The sequence below is a fragment of the Amphiprion ocellaris genome, chromosome 14 (genome assembly GCF_022539595.1).
Source record: "Amphiprion ocellaris isolate individual 3 ecotype Okinawa chromosome 14, ASM2253959v1, whole genome shotgun sequence".
Taxonomy (NCBI): domain Eukaryota; kingdom Metazoa; phylum Chordata; class Actinopteri; family Pomacentridae; genus Amphiprion; species Amphiprion ocellaris.
Window position 1 is genome coordinate 27,546,453 of NC_072779.1, and position 23,152 is coordinate 27,569,604.

The 23,152-nt window shown below is 38.9% G+C and overlaps 1 protein-coding gene and 1 long non-coding RNA gene across 6 annotated transcripts in view; one reads left to right on the forward strand and one right to left on the reverse strand.

The window, feature by feature from the left end:
- LOC118471376 (golgin subfamily B member 1-like) overlaps window positions 1-5,780 on the forward strand; it is a 34,087-nt gene extending 28,307 nt beyond the window's left edge. The window contains exons 6-12 of one of the 3 annotated variants that reach the window (XR_008603936.1): window positions 1,199-1,271; window positions 1,897-2,381; window positions 2,884-2,919; window positions 3,783-3,874; window positions 3,978-4,088; window positions 4,225-4,502; window positions 4,974-5,780. The gene's annotated coding sequence lies outside the window, so the exon portion shown is untranslated. Of the gene's footprint in view, window positions 1-1,198; window positions 1,272-1,896; window positions 2,382-2,883; window positions 2,920-3,780; window positions 3,875-3,977; window positions 4,089-4,224; window positions 4,503-4,973 lie in introns of all 3 variants that reach the window. The other 2 variants (XR_008603937.1, XR_008603938.1) reach the window with 2 other exon arrangements.
- Window positions 5,781-6,514: 734 nt separating this feature from the next.
- On the reverse strand, window positions 6,515-9,241 carry LOC111580512 (uncharacterized). Of its 3 annotated transcripts, none has more exons than XR_008603941.1 (8): window positions 8,464-9,241; window positions 8,001-8,282; window positions 7,879-7,914; window positions 7,536-7,607; window positions 7,144-7,348; window positions 6,960-7,059; window positions 6,708-6,870; window positions 6,515-6,620 (listed from the first exon to the last, which is right to left on the reverse strand). It is a non-coding gene; the product is annotated as an uncharacterized LOC111580512 (long non-coding RNA). The 3 variants fall into 3 exon arrangements; XR_008603940.1 differs by having other exon boundaries at window positions 7,714-7,914; XR_008603939.1 differs by having other exon boundaries at window positions 7,714-8,282.
- Between the last annotated feature and the right edge of the window lie 13,911 nt (window positions 9,242-23,152).

Consider the following 23,152-nt stretch of genomic DNA (forward strand, 5'->3'; position numbering starts at 1 on the left):
CCAAGCTTGCTAAAAACAATGTTAGCATTACTATGCTAAATCGCTACCACGTGGCACGGTCACTATATTTAGAAAGGTACGTTCCTGTAAGTAGCGGCAAGTACACAGACATGAGAAGGGAGGACAAGAGCCTATGCAGCTCGGCACGTTTCCTGTGACCAGGGGAGGGTTAGCCAGGTGATAAAAGCATACACAATAACGCGGTACAAGAGCGGACACATGCCAATGCAGCCAGGAGCGGGTGACGTGCGTACACACACACGAACTCGAAGAGTGCACCAAATGGGGACACCAGTCGCTCTAAGGCAGTGGTTCCCAACCTGGGGGGGCGCCAGAGATCTGAGGGGGGGCGCGAAGCTTTGTCTGCTCTGAGGCTGTGATGTTATAAAAAATAGATTTTTACATTCTGGATAAAATAAGAGTAACAGACTCACTGTGTCATCACAAGTTTACCTATAAAACATTTTAAAAACACATTTATTTGGTCTTTCTTCAAAAATCCTTTACTACTTCGATGGCCACACCTCCTTGACCTTTCAACTTCTCTCCACGCTTTCTTCAGGTTGGCTCGCTAGTTCATCTATGGAATTATATTTGTGTCACAATCCTGAGCGTGCAGTGTGAAATTTTGAACACAGAAAAGAAACTTGAGCAAAGAAAAACTTAATCTGAGCAAACAAAAATCTATTCTGTGCTCAAAGAATATATTTTTGTGTTTGTAACTGTCCACATACACGCTCAATCACAGTGTTTTTCACTCGGTTTTGGCATTTGCTCGCCTGCAGATCTCTGCTCTGCTCCCTCGCTGTCTCTATCGCTCTCGCCCAACATCTACACTCTGCACGTGCTCAACTCTGCCTTCACGCTTGCTCGACTTGGCACAGCGTTGCACATGTGCCACAAAACCAGCCAGTCACAGACTTGTACAGGGTCGTTCTGATTGGCTGATTCTATCCAATCGGGTCGCTATTTCGGCCGCCTTTCGGAAGCGCTGTTAAAAACGATACCTAAATAAACTGGAGTTTTGCGGTTTATACTGCATTACGACACATTTTCGGTGATTATTGTTTTATTATTGAATTATATTAAATAAAGCACTATTTTGTTCAGTGTGTTAAAGTACAATTGTATTGTTTAAATCCACATTTCAGAGCCATTGGATGGTATGTAACGTTTTTCCCCATCCTTGTTTAATTAGCTCAGGTTAGCAAAGCTGGACCATGTCCTTGCATTCTGAACAGCAACACAACAATGGTGCACCACGGCCGCATGTAAGTAGTTGGTTTTGCTAAAATATTTGGTCATGTCAGCTTGTATGAAAGTCTATGTGTCTATTTCGTTGTATATTTCTATTCACTTGCTAACTGACGCTAGATTTCTTGGCTGGTTGCTAGCTCAATCAGTAGCTCTCACCACAACAATTAGTTAACAAACTTGACAAACATACAAACTGATGGAACAGATACACTAAGATTGACGCCTTTCTTTTTACTTGTAATATTCAATCGTGGTAATTTAATGACATACAGAGCAGTATATATTAAAACAACTGTACTACAGTTATAGTGTGGTCTGTATTTCCCATTCTCCACATGGCTGCCTTTAAGTCAACACCTCACTGGAATAGGTGTGCATCTACCTCAATTCTTTAAAACATAATAAATAGAACTGCAGATGCATGGCTGAAGTGGGGATTCATATTCAAGCTTTAACAAAGTCAGAAAGTGCTACACCTGTTAAACCTTCAGCTAAAACTGTAAAGGGCATATTTCTATACTAAAAACTGCCACACCACATAGCCTGTTGTACTTTATACTGAGACACTATATGGCTGTCTGCTAGTTTAACTACTAGTCCATCCTCTTGGCTAATTTGAGCTCTGTCTACTCCTACCAGGACATGTTGAAACATCTGTTGATGGAGAGACTTCTGACCAAACTGGAATCTGCTATGAACCAGCAACCACTAAATTTGGATTATCTGGAGTTCCTCACACGCCATGAGCTTATTTTGTTTGAATCATTCTCTGAGCAAATAGGTGGTATAACAGAAATTACAGAAACACTTCAGAATCTCCATTATCTGGTCCAGTGTAACATTAATGACAGTTCTATGCCCATTGTGGAACATGAAACAGAAGTTGGTCCTGGTTCTGGCCACCCAAAGATCATAATTCAAAAAGAACACCTGAAGAATTTGCTGGACACACATCTGCCAGTCGCCTGCATTGCTAAATTCCTCGGTGTTTCAAGAAGGACAGTTTACAGAAGGATGCAAGAATTTGACTTGTCTGTGAGAGGAACATACAGCACAATGACTGACCAAGAGCTTGACATCATCATATCATCCATTCAAAGTCAGATGCCAAATGCTGGATATCGGTTGGTTCAAGGACATTTGGTTTCAATGGGTCTGCGTGTTCAGTGGTGGAGAATGATGGCTTCAATGCATCGAGTTTATGCTACTGGAATCTTCTCACGGCTCACAGAAATAGGATGTGTTATTCGATGACGTTACTCTGTGCAAGGCCCTCTGTCCCTGGTCCACATTGACACAAATCATAAACTCATAAGTTAAATAAGCTTGCTAAGGCAAACTATTTCACAAAAGTAAACAGTAAGGGGAATGTCATTAAAAATATTTGATAATACATTATGGAGCCCCTAATTTAAACATGTCCCCCAAACATAATTTAATAGAATATTTTTGTTCATAAAAGCTTGTGTGTCGATGCTAGCTTTCTGGAGCATTCATTTACTTTTTTTTTTTTTTTTTTTTTTTTTTTACACTTTTCATTATAAAAGTCAACTTAAAACAGTCTGCAATTAGCTTACACGGCTAACACATAAGACTTATTGAAATAGTATTCCCTATCTTGAACAGGTGGTCTTTGGTGGAGTGGATGGTTACTCAAGGAAGGTAATTTTTTACTTTTAAATTTATATGACCATATGTATGCTGTTTTGCAGTTATAAATCAGAGTAATTTGATCATTATGTAAATATCAGAAACTTGGACATGGCTGACTTAGCTTGATGAACAGCCGTTTAAAGCTTTAGGTACTTTTATCATCTTAATCTTCAACTAAAAGGGTACAGATGATTGGTAGGTGTTTTGGAATAACAAATACAGCCAAGTACACAGAGATCGGTATGCCAGCCTTTCAACTTGGTTTTGAGTATTTGTTTTAGCCAGTAGCTTTCAGTATGAAATTTCTGATAATTATAGCAAAATCAAGCAGTTAATATCTCATCTGGATACATTTGTAAATACAAGTAATCTGAAGAGCAATATTGTCTTTCTTTAAGTGTCCTGTATGTAATCATTTAGATTAGTGAAGCAGATTTTGTCACACTATTACCCTACCATTTCTAGCAACAAGCACAAAAAGACATTAATAAAGCAGTTATTTAAAGATATAGTGTATCTCAGATAGTAACTGTTGGCAGAACTACAGCCCCATTCACTTTGCAGAAGGTAAAATGAATATAAAGTTGTGTATTTGACATCAACCTTTTTTTTTGCTTTATTACATTTATGAATATTATTTAAATGTGCAGTTGGTTCAAAGAAAAATTTTGCTGCATTGGTTTTAGCTGTATGTGTCTTAATAAACTGGACACTCATTGTATGGAGTGTTTTTGTATGTAGGGTATACAACATTGATGTTTTTGAAAATAAAATAACACAACAATTGAGATACCAAATACTACAAGGAACTGTTGCAATGTTATATTATGCTGTTAGCAGATCTTTTCATTATCCATGTGGTTTTACTACAGGTCTTGTACTTGGATGCTGCAACAAATAACAGAGCAAAAACTGCATTTTCATTCTTCATCAGATCGGCCCAGCTTCATGGTTTACCGTCAAGGTATTTCAACCTGATTAAAATTATCTTGTTGTATCAAGTTTGATTTAATCTATATAAATTGCATTAACTATTACTGATATTTTTTTATATAATTTCGTTACAGGGTTAGGGCAGATCAGGGAGTAGAGAACCTGGACATTGCACATTTCATGTTTGCCACACGGGGAACAGGAAGATCGAGCTTCATCTCTGGAAAGAGCGTCCATAATCAGAGGTTAGTTTTTTTGTATTTTGGTTATGTTATTTACTTTGTGGCTGCAGCAATATGTTGTCCTAGCAACTTGATATTATTTTAGAAAACATACATTACAGTTTTTATCCAAAATAATGTATTTAAAATGTTATTACAGAGTAGAGCGAATGTGGCGGGATGTCTGGGTTGCAGTCACTAGCAAGTACCATGATATTCTTCACACTCTGAAAGAGGATGGTCTACTTGACATATCTGATGCCACTCTTCTCTTTGGTGTACACTACGTCTTTGTCCCTCGACTCTGGGCAGATCTTGATACCTTTATTGAAGGATGGAATAATCATTCATTCTCTGTGGACAGAGGGAGGTCTCACTCCTGAACAGCTGTGGTGTATGGGACATCTACAAGATCTGGACGAGGGGGAGAGACTCGAGGTACAATTAAAAAACAAGTAGAACCTGTATTTTAAAAAGTTGAGTTGTAAGATTGATCAGTACATATCTGCTATGCATTCTGATAGATTAGACTATTACAGACTGTAGTTTACAAAGCCCACACATTTTCATAAAATGAAGAGTACTGTATTGTTTATAAGGCTTGAATCAGGAAATATGTCATTATTTGTGGGATGAGCCTGATTTTTTTTTCTTTTCTAAAACTTCTAATGAAATTGAGTTTGAATGTGGAGATGAGAGGCATATATGACAGATGTATGAAAGTAACCATTATCAGTCATATGTTCAGTAACTGGTAACGTTAATTTCTATGCTGATGAATGAAAACAAAGCATCACTTTTTGTAATGTTTGTGTTTATTATTAAAAAAAAACACTCACACAAACACCAAAACAATATCTCAACAAGTATCCAGTCCTGACTGATATGTTTTGTTTTCTGAATTTAAAGGATCTTCAGGACCCAGGCATTGACTGGGAGAGTGCTGTGCTGCAAGAAGACTCTAACGGCACAGTTGTGGTTCCTGAAGTTGAGTGTCCACTGGATAACGAAGCCTTGGAAGAACTTCAGAGAACTATCAACCCTCTGGAACATTCAGAGTCACATGGTCGTGACTTATACATAAGATTCTTGCAACAGGTGTCTAACCAATAGACATTTGGAGAGGAACTTGAAAGTCAACAAATGTGGACTTCCAGCACAGTGACAGAATTTATTGAAGCTTTTCTCACTAATGCAAGCAGAGAACCCTGTATAAAGGGAATTTATATGACTGAAGAGAAAGAAAGTCAAACACTGTCTGGGCTAACAGACAGTGTTTTTTTCATTAGCAATGAACATTCTATCAGTTAATGTTTAGAAACATTTTATTTTTTGTTTAAGATTACAAGAGAGCTACTTCTGTTAAACTCTGTGGAAGCCACCACCATATCTAAACTGCTTCACTCATAATTCTTCTGAACTCAGTGTAAGTGTTGAGATGCTGTATTGGAAAAGTTACTGTACGAGTGCATGAACTCACAACTGGGTGTGATCACAAATGGAGTGATCTCCAAGCCGCTCCCTGCAGTCATGGTCAAACATGCATGTTATTTTAAAATGTCTCTTTTCATCAGGGAGGATGGGAATGTGGGATTGCCCGGTCAACCATTGGAGCACATGCTGAACTCCAATAGAGTGTGACTCCTCAACTGCAGCACTGTCTTCCTCCTCACCTGTGATGTGTAAAATATTTCAAATAAAACACGTTACAAACAATTTGAACGTAAGGAATTTCAATTTCAATTATCATGTAATAATGGTGTAATATTCATCTTATAGCATGATTACTATCATCCTGGAAGAGATCACTCCCATCATGATAAATGTGAACACTCAGAACTACTTTGTTTTAATTTGCTGTGACACTTGCTTCTAATGGGACAAGTGGACCCAACAAAATGTACCCCACAGCATAACAAACCTACTGGATCCCTTAACTGTACCAATAATTTGTTACCTGTCTGCAGTACTGTATAGCATAGTACCTGATATTTCAAGCTCCTGGCAAAAATCTTGCATGAAGTTTATGATCTTTCTCTCAGTTCTCTCACGAGAATTCCCCGTTTCACTGAAATGTGGTTGGCAGTTCATCATTATGAAATCAGCATCTGGCTATAAAGAATAAGTAAATATACAATTGGTGTTAAAATTTATAAATATATAATAACACAATCCAGAACAGCGCGATTGTCTGCAAGAACACAGTGAATTACACTTATGAATAATGCTTACTTTGATGATCTTCCCTGGAACAAAGAGTGTGTGGCAAGCTTCAGGATTTGCAGCCATCTGATTGACCAGACCATACAGCTCCATGCCCTTTCTCATTTGCTGAAACATTGTAATCAGTCTTGTTGTAGAGTGCAAGACAATAGCACTATGAAAGAACACAAAAATCAAATACTGGTTTAAAAAGTAAAAATACTTAAATGACAGTTGTTTTTGTTACTGAATGATGTTTTCCTTACTATCCAGCTTGATTTGGCTTGTGTATCCACAGTTTATAACTTTATCAGCCAACAACATCAGAGACTGTGCATCAGCCACATCTTCAACCTGAAAGTGTTCACTGTTAAGCGAAAAATGTACAAAGCAAAAGGTATGAATGAAAAAGCATTGTAGTGTGCTAGACAAGGTGCTCACACTGCTGATGAGTAGGGAAGATTCTTGGTCAGCCACATCCTCCTTGGATAAATAACTGAAGTCCACCTCTCCTGTGCACAGGAAACGGTAGCACCACTCTTTGAAAAAAGCAGGAGCTGGGCCACCTTGGGCCAGACTGACTGCAATTATTTCACCAACAGTTCTGTGTGAATACATGGAAAAAATATGTTTAGTTTTTTTAAATTATGTGGGTAACATATAGTGATATACAACAATTGTTATGTGACCAACCTGAAGTTTTCATCATCAAGGTCTGTCAAAGAGTACTTGGGATTTTTTCCCTGGCTTCCAGGTCCTTCGAAGAATCTGTTTTCGATACCTGATATCATATCTTAGGCACAAAAGCAAACCCCAGTTTAAGGTAATCTTCTGTTATTGATTTACATAAGGACAAAACAGGTGATGGAAAACTTACCTGTCAAAAACTTTTTCTTTAGTGCTCCTGTATCAACACCTGCCTCGCCTATGTACACCACCTTCAGAGCACTCATGGGAGATGCAGTTTTTTTCTCTGCCACTGGAGAATACCTCTGTCTGGAAGGTCTTCTCTGTTCATACACAATTTAAATTCTGTTGTGGTGTCAACCTGTTTTTCAAGGAAGCGTAATACATCTTCCATGCTTTAGGAAGAGAATAGAAAGCTCATTAATCCTTAACTGTCAAACATTGTAAACATTTGTGTGAATCAGACTCGTTTAACAAAGAAAGGGCAATCAAATTAAATGTGATTTTAACTTATTGCAGCATGTGCTGAGATTTTAAAAACCTGCTAAAAGAACAAAGCAAAGCTTATTTTAAAATACAAACCTGTCTGGTGTGCATACTGCTGTTTGAGAAGGCAAACAGGGATCTTTTGCTTCAGGCACTGCCCATTCAGAGCTGTACATAAAACAAACTTTTAAAAATCAAACACTACATGTGTACCTCGGGGAGTGTTAGATCAAAAATAAATGTGTCATGAAGAGAACAGGTAAAAAGAGATTACCTCTCTCCACATACACTAGCATGAACTGCGATCTCTTGTGGAAAGTCCTTGTTGCAAATTGGACAAATCATATGAAATTTGTTTTAAAGTTACATGTTACAAGCAGCTAAGACTGGTTCAAAATGAACATTGTGATTTTGGATTTTATTGATGTGCTGAGTTTACCTTGCAACTGCGTTCCACAATGCTTAGCTCAGAGTACTGCAGATTTACAAAACGGCCACTTTAAAAAACACTGTATGTTTTGTCATTTCCATCATAATGAAACAAAAACTATTTTTTCTCACCTCTTCATCAGTCTCATCACAAAGCGATTTTCCTCTGCATGTCTTAATGTGTATTGCAAGCATCTGCAGAGGCATCACTTCATTACACTGGTAACATGTCTTCTTTGGCATCTTTGAAAAGTGCTGTGAGCCAGGAGGCAGAGGAGAAGTGTCTAATGTCTCCTGTAGTGGCACTATGTAAAAAGTGGCTTTGCCCCCTCCTGACTGAGCTCTTAAGAGTTTTGACAGAATAACCCTCTGCTTCTGGTGGAATTACAGTGAGTTTCCGTCGACCACTGCCACCTTTATTGTAAGAAACAGAAACATATTTTAATAAAAAATACACCTATTTATCGTCAACGAGCCATCTCTAATGCTTACAACTAGTGGCCTGTGCAGCATTAGCTCTTGTGTACAACTAAAATAAATTGCAACTACAGGAGTAGGATGTGATACAAAAATACATAATCCTGGCCTTACAAACCTGTTGCCTTATGCAAGAGCCATCCCCCATAAAGATCTTCCATTTTTGGGAATGCTTCAGCCAGGACCTTTGAAATCTTGACAATAAAGTAACGAGAGAGAGAAATAAAACACTTCAATATAGACTTTAACATATAATTTGGCTTAAATGTGGGGCCCAGTGACCACCTTAAACACTAAAAGTCAGAACTCTGAACTGACTAGTGTACCGCTGCATGGTCACTGTCGTCAGGCAGCGACACTGTTTGTCTTCCCATGCCAGCTTGAAGCTTCAAGCTGGCAACTGGCAAAGATGTGTTTTTTGGAAGCAGATAAAAATTGAGAGTGATGGTCTTGCTGGTTGTCCTAGGAAGCTGCTTGGTGGAAGTTAAACACCTCTTTTTACCTCGACTGAAGTTTGATCTGAAATATCCTGGAAAAGATCTGTACAGGACATATATATGTACGTATTTATAAATAGTCAAATGCTAGATAAAATGTAAATGTTTCAGAATCTCTCAATTCTGATTGCTCGTCGGCCTCGCTACCTCGATGACTTCATGGTTACTCTCCCGCCACGCCATCTTCCTTCTCTTACACTCCATGACCACTCCATCGAGGGTGCAGCTATCCCACCTCCTGCAGCAGTCTTCTCTCCAACTCCAGTGAGTCCTGCGTCTCAAACCCTCAGCTCCGAAGCAGTCATGTCAGCCTTACAGGAGATGAAAGAGGAAAACAGCCAGCTCAGACGAGATATGCAAAATCTCTTCAATACTCTCTCCCTGAGATCGTCGCCTCAACCTCAAAGATTCACTCCAAGGCAACCTGCTCGGTTTGAGGTCAGCGCCGCCTCATATGTGCCCTATGCTCCTCCTGAGAGAACATCTACTCCAAATCGCAATCAAGCGGCACTAGCAGATGATCTCCCGCCCTGGCCTGAAGCTGTGCCCATTCCTCCATCTGTTGAGCCCTTTCCTCCTCCTCCTCCCGCTGATGATCTGCTACCTCCTCCACCACCTCCGGTGTCATACCTTCCATCATATGATGTAGGTTTTCAGACCACTCCAGAGTATGTTGAGCCATACACTGCCATTCAGGAGCCACCCTCAGTAGAGGCAACCTACAGAGGGCCTAAACCTCGTATTCCTTATTTCACTGATGATGATCCACGCCAGTTTGCTCGACTTAAGATAGCTCTCGACAATATCTTGCCTAGAGATGCAACTGAGCGATTCAAATTCCAAATATTGGTCGATCACCTCAAGCTGGAAGACGCTCTCCTTATAGCAGATTCCTATAGCAACAGCTTAACGCCCTATTCTAAGACGATGTCCGCATTGACTGAAATATATGGGCAACCTCACAAATTAGCCCTGCAGCGCATTAATGAAGTTTTGGCCGAGCCTCCAATCAGAAGTGGAAACAGCCGAGGTTTCCGCCTCTTCGCCCTCAAAGTCAGAGCCCTGGTTGGCATGTTAGAGCAACTGGGCAAGGATGGCAGGACTGAGTTGGAATGTGGCTCGCATACCTCTCGTCTTCTTTCTAAGTTGCCGCACGAACTCAGGTCACAGTTCAAGCGCTACATCGACCCTATCCGCACTCCAATACCAACCTTGGTGCACTTTTCCAACTGGCTCGAATACGAAGTCCGTGTTCAGGATGAGGACTTCCAACCCTCTCACTCACGGCCCTCACGAGACGACCGCCAGAAGGTTGTTAAGCCCAAACAGCCTAAATCCAGTGCACGCACTACTACAGTACTGCTTGGCTCAGATCCTGCTCCCAAGTCTGCTGAGCTTTTAACTCAAGTCCGCTCTCATAACTCTAGACTTGAGAAACCAAAGAAGTATTGCCCCTTCTGTGATAACATACAGCATTACTTCAATCAGTGTCCAGAGTTCAAAAGGTTGTCTACTGATCAGAGACTATCCTGGATCAAGACTGGTAAGCGCTGTTGGAGATGTGGCAGAAATCATCTTGCCGCCCAATGCTACCTCAAGGCTAAATGTCAACAGTGCAATCAGACCCACCTTGACATTCTCCATGAGGTTAACTCTACCACTACAACTACATCAGAGCCAGCTCTGGCAACAGAGCAGCCAGCTACCTACTATCTAGATCCAGACCTTCGAAGTAGTTGTGTCTTGCTGAAGATGGTCAAAGTTATCCTCCACAATGGCAAGCACAGACTCGAGACTTACGCTATCCTCGACGATGGCTCTGAGCGCACCATCATCCTTCATCGTGCTGCTCAAGAGCTCCATCTCAAGGGACAGAATGAGGACTTGGCTCTAAGAACTATCTGTCAAGATATAAAGACAATCTCCGGAAAGTCAGTGGCCTTCTCCATATCCTCCATGGCCCATCCTCAGAAACGTTTTTGTATTCAAAGAGCCTTCACCGCTGCAGAATTGGGCCTCTCCAAGCACTCTCATCCAGTCGAAGCCCTTCAGAAAACCTATCATCATCTCAGAGGCCTACCCCTACATTCATTCAGTCAAGCCCAGCCACTCCTCCTTATCGGCTCGGACTATCCCCACCTTCTGACACCGGTGGAGCCAGTACACCTAGGCCCATCAGGTGGCCCCGCGGCACTGAAGACTCGACTTAGTTGGACTTTGCAAGGTCCTGCCAAAGTCCTGCTGCATCAGCCCTCTACTCAACAGTGTCTGCTAATCAACACTTCTCCATCTGCTGACCTCCTCAGTCATGTGTCCAGATTGTGGCAGATGGACATTCTACCACATCGTAATGAGAAGCTCATTACCAGGTCCAAGCAAGACAATGCAGCCATCAAACTGCTAGAGGAGAAGACAGTCAGAGTCGAAATAGACAATGTCCAGAGATATGCCACTCCACTGCTGTGGAAGGAAGGTCTTCCTCCTCTCAAGGCTCCTAAGGAAGCTGTAATGAGTCATCTACATGGTACAGAGTCTCGCCTCGCCAAAGACTCAGTCAAGGCTGCTTCCAATGGCCAAGAGATCACGAAGCTAGTGGACTCAGGCTACATCAGAAAGCTCACACCCTCCGAAGAGCAGAACAGCAGTTCTTGGTATATCCCACATCTTATGGTCCATCACAATGGCAAAGACCGCATCGTCTTCAACTGCTCATTCACATTCCAGGGCAACAGCCTGAATGAACATTTACTTCCAGGGCCAACTCTTAGTTCCAGTCTTCTCGGTGTCCTGCTCCGTTTCAGACAGTACCCCATAGCAGTGAGCAGCGACATTAAGGGTATGTTTCATCAAGTTCGCCTCCTGTCTGATGACCAGCCCTTCCTCCGCTTCCTTTGGAGAGACATGAATCGCAGCACCAAGCCTGATATCTACCAATGGCAGGTGCTTCCTTTCGGCACCACCTGCAGTCCCTGCTGTGCGACCTTCGCCCTCCAAAAGCATGTTATCGATCACAGCGGCCCTGAGGAAGACACTCGGCACTCAGTTGAAAACTGTTTTTACGTGGACAATCTCCTTCAAAGTTTCCCGTCCATCTCAGATGCAAAGCAGCTTGTCTCCAAGATTCAAGTTCTACTCCAGTCAGGTGGTTTCGAACTCCGGCAGTGGGCCACCAATGTCCCAGACATCATCAGTCACATGCCTCCTGAGCTCACATCAGAGGGCAGAGATCTATGGCTGTCCATGGACGTTGTTGATCCACCAGAACGGACTCTCGGGCTTCACTGGCACTGCAGATCTGACACCCTTGCCTATCGCCTCCGTCACACCGAGCAACCAGAGCCTACAATGCGCAACATCTACCGAGTCCTAGCCAGGCAATATGATCCCCTGGGGCTGCTCATTCCATACACCACACCAGCCAAGATCATGGTGCAGAGCCTCTGGGGAAAGAAACGGGACTGGGATGATCCTCACCTTCCAGAAGATCTGCTTCAGCTGTGGCAGGCATGGGTGAGCGAACTTCCATCACTTTCTAATGTTACTCTTAGTCGCTGTTTTGTCCATCCAGAGACCCACCTCTCAACTACATCCCAAAGCATCCACATCTTCTCAGATGCATCAGAGAGGGCTTATGGGTCGGTCGCCTACCTGCGTACTGTCAGCGCGGAAGGTGAAGTCCAGGTGGCGTTCCTAACGGCCCGCTCTCGTGTTGCTCCTGTCCGTCAGCAGTCCATCCCCAGGCTGGGGCCCAGCTTGGTGCGGTCCTGAAACGAGACACAAGTCATTCTTGTTGTTGACCACCAGCTTCCCCGCGCCTTGTGGCTTGTTGGTAAAATCACTGCTGTCTTTCCTGGAGCTGATGGAAGGATTCGTACTGCTCAATTACAGGCCAGAGACAAATCCTACACCAGACCTGTTGCAAAGCTCATCAAACTCCCTGCACTTCCCTAAGACATTCCAGATTGACTTGTGTTCAACTTTGCTCCTCAAAGTTGGGGGCGGCTGTTAACAAGGTTTTTTTTTATTGTATATTGGTAATGTTTCTTTAAGTTAATGGATATTCCGTCTTCTAGCACTTTCTAAGTTTCTATTTCTTATATTATCATAATCTACCTAGCAACCAATAGTATTTTTTCCTCGGTGTTCCCCTCCCTGCTCTCCACCAATCAGGAGACAGATATCAGTCGTGCTGGTTTTTTTGTTAGTCTGCAGGTGACTTCGGCGAGAGCACACGCTCTGTCCTCTCCCCTTCTTCTCGGCATACTTTTCTTCCCCTTTTCGTGTTGTGCGTCCATGAGAATGTAAGTCATGTCCAGTTTATGTTGTTATATGTCTGCTAAAGTTTCGTTTAACCATTATTCCATAAGCCTCGAAGTTAGGCAGCAATGCTCCATTCACATGATGAGCGCGTGTGCGCCTCGCCTCTCGTCCATTGGGACCATTAACCCCTTATTTACAACTCGTAACAAAGACGACTTTAACACTTACCTGTACAGTTCAGCTCGACTTTTGGAGGCTAACGTTGTTAGCAGCAGCGTTGGTAAACAGCAGATCCGGTAAATGAGGGCAGGATAGAGAGTCCTCGGCTCTCAGTCAGTCTGACCAATCACTGCTCTCTGGCTCCGCCCTTATTGACATCACTGACTCCAAAAATCCAAGATATCAACCAGGCAGTAGCAAAATCCGGGCTTCATTTTCTCAGTGCAGAAACCAACGGGTGACGTCACGGTAGCTACGTCCATCTTAATATAGTCTATGGAGTAGACATATCTGTCGCGTGGAAGTGACGCAGCTGTGAGCAGAGAAAGAAGCAGGGGAGGGACTGCACCTTAAATACTCTCCCTCTTCAGTGCACCAGCTGAAGCAGCACCACACTAACAGCAGTAATATAAATGCTGCTACATTTACAGCACACACACACACACACACACACACACACACACACACACACACACACACACACACACACACACACACACACACACACACACACACACACACACACACACACACACACACACACACTTCTCATGAAATATTTGAAGAGTCAGTTTCATCTATGGATTTTCAATAATATTCCTAAACCTTTGTAAATTACTGTCAACTATAATAGTTTGCAGGGACAACGAGTATTCTCTCGTCAGTGTTTTTACACTGGGCATCAAAAGATGGGTTGCACCAGCATATCACAGTTCTCAACTGTGCTGCCTAATAATAATCTTTAAGAGGAACTAAACCCCTTCTCCCTTTTTCTTTTACTAACTGTAATGTCTTAAAGCAGATCCTAGGTATTTTTACCTTGCCATAAATACCTTGATAATATTCTGTCCCATTCATTTAACTGTTTCTGATTGATATCTTTTGGCAGGATCTAAAAAAATGTAATAATCGTGGCAATATGTTCATTTTAATTCAATTCAATTCAATTCAGTTTTATTTATATAGCGCCAATTACAGTCAAATTGTCTCGAGACACTTTACAGAACCCATATGCCTGACCCCCAGAGCAAGCCAAAAGGCAACAGTGGCAAGGAAAACTCCCTTTTAACAGGGAAAAAAACCTCGAGCAGAACCCAATAATAGATTCAATCCTTGAGCTAAAGCCAAAAAATGGAATTAAGTTACATGATTAAGTTATATGATATTTATAGATAAACAGTTACAATCTGATAATTTTTGTAAGATCTTTTGGTATTATGATATTCAAATATTTAAACTATTTTGTTTGCCATGCCATAGGGTGCTCCATCATGACATCTCCTGGTGGGCTATAATTGTATGTAAGTAATTGTGTTTCGCTTATATTAATCTTACAACCTGGTAATTGACCACATTGTTCAAATGAATGCATCAATTTGGGTAGAGAGTTTTTTGCTTGCTCTAGATAAATTAAATTGTCATTTCTGTAGGTCAATTAGTGTTCTGGTTCCTTAGCAATGATTCCTCTTATTTCTTCATGGTTCCAGACACAATGAAAATAGGTACAGTGACCATGTGCACCCCTGTCTTGAACCCCTTTCTTGGGTAAAGCTATCTGATGAATATACATTTACTTTAATCCTATCCATCCATTATCTATACACTGCTTAATCGTTATTAGGGCTGTGGGAGGCTGGAGTCTATCCCAGCTGATTTAGGGTGAAGGCAGGGGACACCCTGTACAGGTCACCTGTCTATCACAGGACTACATGTAGAGACAAAAGTCCCACTCATATTCACACCTATCAATTATCAATTTACCTCAACATATTTTTGCACTGCTCACGTCACTGCAGCCTTCATGAATTTTATACGTTTAAAATAATGTTCCTGAGCTGAAATGCACCCTTTGGTAAAATATGTCGTCTCCGCAATACCTTCAAACCAAATGAGCTTAAGCCTCATATGCCTTTATATTTATCACATTTCAAGTCATTCTGAAGAAGAACTTTGTTTGAAAACATGAATTCACGTTACTGCAGCCTTCATGAATTTTATGAGTTTAAAATCGTGTTCCTGAGCTGAAATGCGCACTTTGGCAAAATATGTCGTCCCCTCTATTCTTTGAAACCAAATCAACTTAAACATCATTTGCCTTCATATTTATCACATTTCAAGTCATTCTGAAGAAGACATTGGTTTGAAAACATGAAGTTCACATTCCTGCAGTCTTCACATGATTTTCAGATGCTTAAAATGCTGTTCCTGAGCTGAAATGCACACTTTGGTAAAATATGTCTCTGCAATTCCTTCAAACCAGATCACTTTAAGCATCATTTGCCTTCATATTTATCACATTTAAAGTCATTCTGAAGAAGACATTTGTTTGAAAACATGAAGTTCACATTCTCCTGCAGTCTTCACATGATTTTCAGATGCTTAAAATGCTGTTCCTAAACTGAAATGCACACTTTGGTAAAATATGTCTCTGCCATTCGTTCAAACCAAATCAACTTAAATATCATTTACCTTCATGTTCATCACATTTCAAGTCATTCTGAAGAAGACATTTGTTAGAAAACATGAAGTTCACATTCCTGCAGTCGTCACATGAGTTTCGGATGCTTAAAATGCTGTTCCTGAGCTGAAATGCACACTTTGGTAAAACATGTCTCTGCAATTCCTTCAAACCAAATCAATTTAATCATCATTTGCCTTCATATTTATCACACTTCAAGACATTTTGAAGAAGAAATTTGTTTGAAAACATGAAGTTCACGTCATTGAAGCCTTCACATGATTTTTGAATGCTTATAATGCTGTTCCTGAGCTGAAATGCACACTTTGGTAAAATATGTCTCTGCAATTCCTTCAAATCAAATCAACTTAAATATCATTTGCCTTCATGTTTTTCACATTTCAAGTCATTCTGAAGAAGACATTTGTTAGAAAACATGAAGTTCACGTTACTGCAGCCTTCATGAATTTGAGATGCTTCAAATGCTGTTCTTGAGCTGAAATGCACACTTTGGTAAAAATATGTCTCTGCAATTCCTTCAAACCAAATCAATTTAAGCATGATTTGCTTTTATATTTATAAGATTTGAAGTCATTCTGAAGAAGAAATTTGTTTGAAAACATGAAGTTCACGTTACTGCAGCCTTCATGAATTTTAGATGCTTCAAATGCTTTTCCTGATCTGAAATGCACATCTTGATAAAACATGTTGTCTCTGCAATTCCTTCAAACCAAATCAAATTAAGCATCATTTACCTTCATATTTATCACATTTCAAGTAATTCTGAAGAAGACAGATATGTCCTCTCTACAATTCCTTCAAACCAAATCAACCGAAGCATCATTTGCCTCCATATTTATCACATTTCAAGTAATTCTGAAGAAGAAATTTATTTGAAAACATGAAGTTCACGTTACTGCAGCCTTCACATGATTTTTGAATGCTTATAATGCTGTTCCTGAGCTGAAATGCACACTTTGGTAAAATATGTCTCTGCAGTTCCTTCAAACCAAATCAATTTAATCATCATTTGCCTTCATATTTATCACATTTCAAGTTATTCCTAAGAAGAAATTTGTCTGAAAACATGAAGTTCACGTTACTGCAGCCTTCATGAATTTTATGCGCTCAAAATCGTGTTCCTGAGCTGAAATGTACACTTTGGCAAAATATGTCGTCCCCTCTATTCTTTGAAACCAAATCAACTTAAACATCATTTACCTTCATACTGATCACATTTCAAGCCATTATGAAGAAAAAAATTTGTGTGTCAAAATGAAGTTCACGGTACTGCCGGCTTCATGAATCTGAGATGCTTCAAATGCTGGTCCTGAGTTTAAATGCACACCTTGATAAAACATGTTGTCTCTGCAATTCCTTCAAACCAAATCAACTTAAATATCATTTGCATTCATATTTATCACATTTCAAGTCATTCTGAAGAAGACAGATATGTCCTCTCCACAATTCCTTCAAACCAAATAAAACGAAGCATCATTTGACTTCATATTTATCACATTTCAAGTCATTCTGAAGAAGACATTTGTTAGAAAACATGAAGTTCACATTCCTGCAGTAGTCACATGAGTTTCGGATGCTTAAAATGCTTTTCCTGATTTGAAATGCACATCTTAATAAAACATGTTGTCTCTGCAATTCCTTCAAACCAAATCAATTTAAGCATCATTTGCCTTCATATTTATGACATTTCAAGTCATTCTGAAGAAGAAATTTATTTGAAAACATGAAGTTCACGTTATTGCAGCCTTCACATGAGTTTTGAATGCTTATAATGCTGTTCCTGAGCTGAAATGCACACTTTGGTAAAATATGTCTCTGCAATTCCTTCAAACCAAATCAATTTACTCATCATTTGCTTTCATATTTATCACATTTCAAGTTATTCCTAAGAAGAAATTTGTCTGAAAACATGAAGTTCACGTTACTGAAGCCTTCATGAATTTTATGCGCTCAAAATCGTGTTCCTGAGCTGAAATGCGCACTTTGGTAAAATATGTCTCTGCAATTCCTTCAAACCAAATCAATTTAAGCATCATTTGCCTTCATATTCATCACATTTCAAGTCATTCTGAAGAAGAAATTTATTTGAAAACATGAAGTTTACGTTATTGCAGCCTTCACATGATTTTTGAATGCTTATAATGCTATTCCTGAGCTGAAATGCACATTTCGGTAAAATATGTCGTCCCCTCTATTCTTTGAAACGAAATCAATTTAAACATCCTTTGCCTTCATATTTATTACATTTCAAGTCATTCTGAGGAAGACATTTGTTTGAAAACATGAAGTTCATGGTACTTCAGCCGTCACGAATTTTATACACTTAAAATGCTGTTCCTGAGCTGAAATGCACACTTTGGTAAAATATGTCTCTGCAATTCCTTCAAACCAAATCAATTTAAGCATCATTTGCCTTCATATTCATCACATTTCAAGTCATTCTGAAGAAGAAATTTGTTTGAAAACATGAAGTTCATGTTATTGCAGCCTTCACATGATTTTTGAATGCTTATAATGCTATTCCTAAACTGAAATGCACACTTTGGTAAAATATGTCTCTGCAATTCCTTCAAACCAAATCAATTTAAGCATCATTTGCCTTCATATTCATCACATTTCAAGTCATTCTGAAGAAGAAATTTATTTGACAACATGAAGTTTACGTTATTGCAGCCTTCACATGATTTTTGAATCCTTATAATACTATTCCTGAGCTGAAATGCACATTTCGGTAAAATATGTCGTCCCCTCTATTCTTTGAAACGAAATCAATTTAAACATCCTTTGCCTTCATATTTATTACATTTCAAGTCATTCTGAGGAAGACATTTGTTTGAAAACATGAAGTTCATGGTACTTCAGCCGTCACGAATTTTATACACTTAAAATGCCGTACCTGAGCTGAAATGCACACTTTGGTAAAATATGTCCTATCCACAATTCCTTCAAACCAAATCAACCGAAGCATCATTTGCCTTCATATTTATCACATTTCAAGTTATTCTGAAGAAGGAATTTGTTTGAAAACATGAAGTTCACGTTACTGCAGCCTTCATGAATTTTATGGGCTCAAAATCGTGTTCCTGAGCTGAAATGCACACTTTGGTAAAATATGTCTCTGCAATTCCTTCAAACCAAATCAACTTAAATATCATTTGCATTCATATTTATCACATTTCAAGTCATTCTGAAGAAGACAGATATGTCCTCTCCACAATTCCTTCAAACCAAATAAGCCGAAGCATCATTTGCCTCCATAGTTATCACATTTCAAGTATTTCTGAAGAAGACATTTGTTAGGAAAAATGAAGTTGACATTCCTGCAGTCGTCACATAATTTTCGAATGCTTAAAATGCTTTTCCTGAGCTGAAAAGCACACCTTGATAAAACATGTTGTCTCTGCAATTCCTTCAAGCCATATCAATTTAATATCATTTGAATTCATATTTATCACATTTAGAATCAATCTGAAGAAGAAATTTATTTGAAAACATGAAGTTCATGTTATTGCAGCCTTCACATGATTTTTGAATGCTTATAATGCTGTTCCTGAGCTGAAATGCACACTTTGGTAAAATATGTCTCTGCAATTCCTTCAAACCAATTCAATTTAAGCATGACTTGGTTCAATATTTATCATATTTGAAGTCATTCTGAAGAAGGAATTTGTTTGAAAACAAGCAGTTCACGTTACTGCAGCCTTCATGAATTATAGATGCTTATAATGCTATTCCTGCTCTTAAATGCACATCATGGTAAAACATTTCGTCTCTCTAATTACTTCAAAACCAAATGAAATTAAGCATCATTTGCCTACGTATTTATCACATTTGATGAAGTCATTCTGAAGAAGACATTTGTTTAAAAACATGAAGTTCACATTCCTGCAGTCGTCACATGATTTTTAGATGCTTCAAATGCTGTTCCTAAACTGAAATGCACATGTCATCTCTGCAATTCCTTCCAACTAAATCAATTTAAGCATCATTTGCCTTCATATTGATCACATTTCAAGTCATTCTGAAGAAGAAATTTGTTTGAAAACAAGCAGTTCACGTTACTGCAGCCTTCATGAATTTTATGCGCTCAAAATCGTGTTCCTGAGCTGAAATGCGCACTTTGGTAAAATATTTCTCTGCAATTCCTTCAAACCAAATCAATTTAAGCATCATTTGCCTTCATATTGATCACATTTCAAATCATTCTGAAGAAGAAATTTGTTTGAAAACATGAAGTTCACGTTACTGCAGCTTTCATGTGATTTTTGAATGCTTATAATGCTGTTCCTGAGCTGAAATGCACACTTTGGTAAAATATGTCTCTGCAATTCCTTCAAATCAAATCATTTTAAGCATGATTTGTCTTCATACTTATCACATTTCAAGTTATTCTGAAGAAGGAATTTGTTTGAAAACGTGAAGTTCACGTTACTGCAGCCTTCATGAATTTTAGATGCTTATAATGCTGTTCCTGCTCTGAAATGCACATCATGGTAAAACATTTCGTCTCTGCAATTCCTTCAAAACCAAATCAAATTAAGCATCATTTGCCTACGTATTTATCACATTTGATGAAGTCATTCTGAAGAAGACATTTGTTTAAAAACATGAAGTTCTCATTCCTGCAGTCGTCACATGATTTTTAGATACTTCAAATGCTGTTCCTAAACTGAAATGCACATGTCGTCTCTGCAATTCCTTCCAACTAAATCAATTTAAGCATCATTTGCCTTCATATTGATCACATTTCAAGTCATTCTGAAGAAGAAATTTGTTTGAAAACAAGCAGTTCACGTTACTGCAGCCTTCATGAATTTTAGATGCTTCAAATGCTGTTCCTAAACTGAAATGCACATGTCGTCTCTGCAATTCCTTCAAACCAAATCAACCTAAGCATCATTTGCCTTCATATTTATAACATTTCAAATCATTCTGAAGAAGAAATTTGTTTGAAAAGACGAAGTTCACATTACTGCAACCTTCATGAATTTTATACACTTAAAATGCAGTACCTGAGCTGAAATGCACACTTTGGTAAAAATATGTCCTCTCCACAATTCCTTCAAACCAAATCAACCGAAGCATCATTTGCCTCCATATTTTTCACATTTCAAATCATTCTGAAGAAGACATTTGCAAGAAAACATGAAGTTCACGTTCCTGCAGTCGTCACATGAGATTCGGATGCTTCAAATGCTGTTCCTGAGCTGAAATGCGCACTTTGGTAAAATATGTCTCTGCAATTCCTTCAAACCAAATCAATTTAAGCATGACTTGTTTTAATATTTATCATATTTGAAGTCATTCTGAAGAAGAAATTTGTTTGATAACATGAAGTTCACGTTACTGCAGCCTTCATGTAATTTTTGAATTCTTATAATGCTGTTCCTGAGCTGAAATGCACACTTTGGTAAAATATGTCTCTGCAATTCCTTCAAACCAAATCAATTTAAGCATGACTTGGTTCAATATTTATCATATTTGAAGTCATTCTGAAGAAGGAATTTGTTTGAAAACAAGCAGTTCACGTTACTGCAGCCTTCATGAATTTTAGATGCTTCAAAACGCTGTTCCTTAGCTGAAATGCACACTTTGGTAAAAAATATGTCCTCTCCACAATTCCTTCAAACCAAATCAACCGAAGCATCATTTGCCTCCATATTTTTCACATTTCAAATCATTCTGAAGAAGACATTTGCAAGAAAACATGAAGTTCACGTTCCTGCATCCTTCATGTGATTTTTGAATGCTTATAATGCTGTTCCTGAGCTGAAATGCATACTTTGGTAAAATATGTCTCTGCAATTCCTTCAAACCAAATCAATTTAAGCATCATTTGCCTTCATATTCATCACATTTCAAGTCATTCTGAAGAAGAAATTTATTTGACAACATGAAGTTTACGTTATTGCAGCCTTCACATGATTTTTGAATCCTTATAATACTATTCCTGAGCTGAAATGCACATTTCGGTAAAATATGTCGTCCCCTCTATTCTTTGAAACGAAATCAATTTAAACATCCTTTGCCTTCATATTTATTACATTTCAAGTCATTCTGAGGAAGACATTTGTTTGAAAACATGAAGTTCATGGTACTTCAGCCGTCACGAATTTTATACACTTAAAATGCCGTACCTGAGCTGAAATGCACACTTTGGTAAAATATGTCCTATCCACAATTCCTTCAAACCAAATCAACCGAAGCATCATTTGCCTTCATATTTATCACATTTCAAGTTATTCTGAAGAAGGAATTTGTTTGAAAACATGAAGTTCACGTTACTGCAGCCTTCATGAATTTTATGGGCTCAAAATCGTGTTCCTGAGCTGAAATGCACACTTTGGTAAAATATGTCTCTGCAATTCCTTCAAACCAAATCAACTTAAATATCATTTGCATTCATATTTATCACATTTCAAGTCATTCTGAAGAAGACAGATATGTCCTCTCCACAATTCCTTCAAACCAAATAAGCCGAAGCATCATTTGCCTCCATAGTTATCACATTTCAAGTATTTCTGAAGAAGACATTTGTTAGGAAAAATGAAGTTGACATTCCTGCAGTCGTCACATAATTTTCGAATGCTTAAAATGCTTTTCCTGAGCTGAAAAGCACACCTTGATAAAACATGTTGTCTCTGCAATTCCTTCAAGCCATATCAATTTAATATCATTTGAATTCATATTTATCACATTTAGAATCAATCTGAAGAAGAAATTTGTTTGAAAACATGAAGTTCATGTTATTGCAGCCTTCACATGATTTTTGAATGCTTATAATGCTATTCCTAAACTGAAATGCACACTTTGGTAAAATATGTCTCTGCAATTCCTTCAAACCAAATCAATTTAAGCATCATTTGCCTTCATATTCATCACATTTCAAGTCATTCTGAAGAAGAAATTTATTTGAAAACATGAAGTTTACGTTATTGCAGCCTTCACATGATTTTTGAATGCTTATAATGCTATTCCTGAGTTGAAATGCACATTTCATTAAAATATGTCGTCCCCTCTATTCTTTGAAACGAAATCAATTTAAACATCCTTTGCCTTCATATTTATTACATTTCAAGTCATTCGGAGGAAGACATTTGTTTGAAAACATGAAGTTCATGGTACTTCAGCCTTCACGAATTTTATTCCCTTAAAATGCTGTTCCTGAGCTGAAATGCACACTTTGGTAAAATATGTCTCTGCAATTCCTTCCAACCAAATCAATTTAAGCATCATTTGCCTTCATATTGATCACATTTCAAGTCATTCTGAAGAAGGAATTTGTTTGAAAACATGAAGTTCACGTTACTGCAGCCTTCATGAATTTTATGGGCTCAAAATCGTGTTCCTGA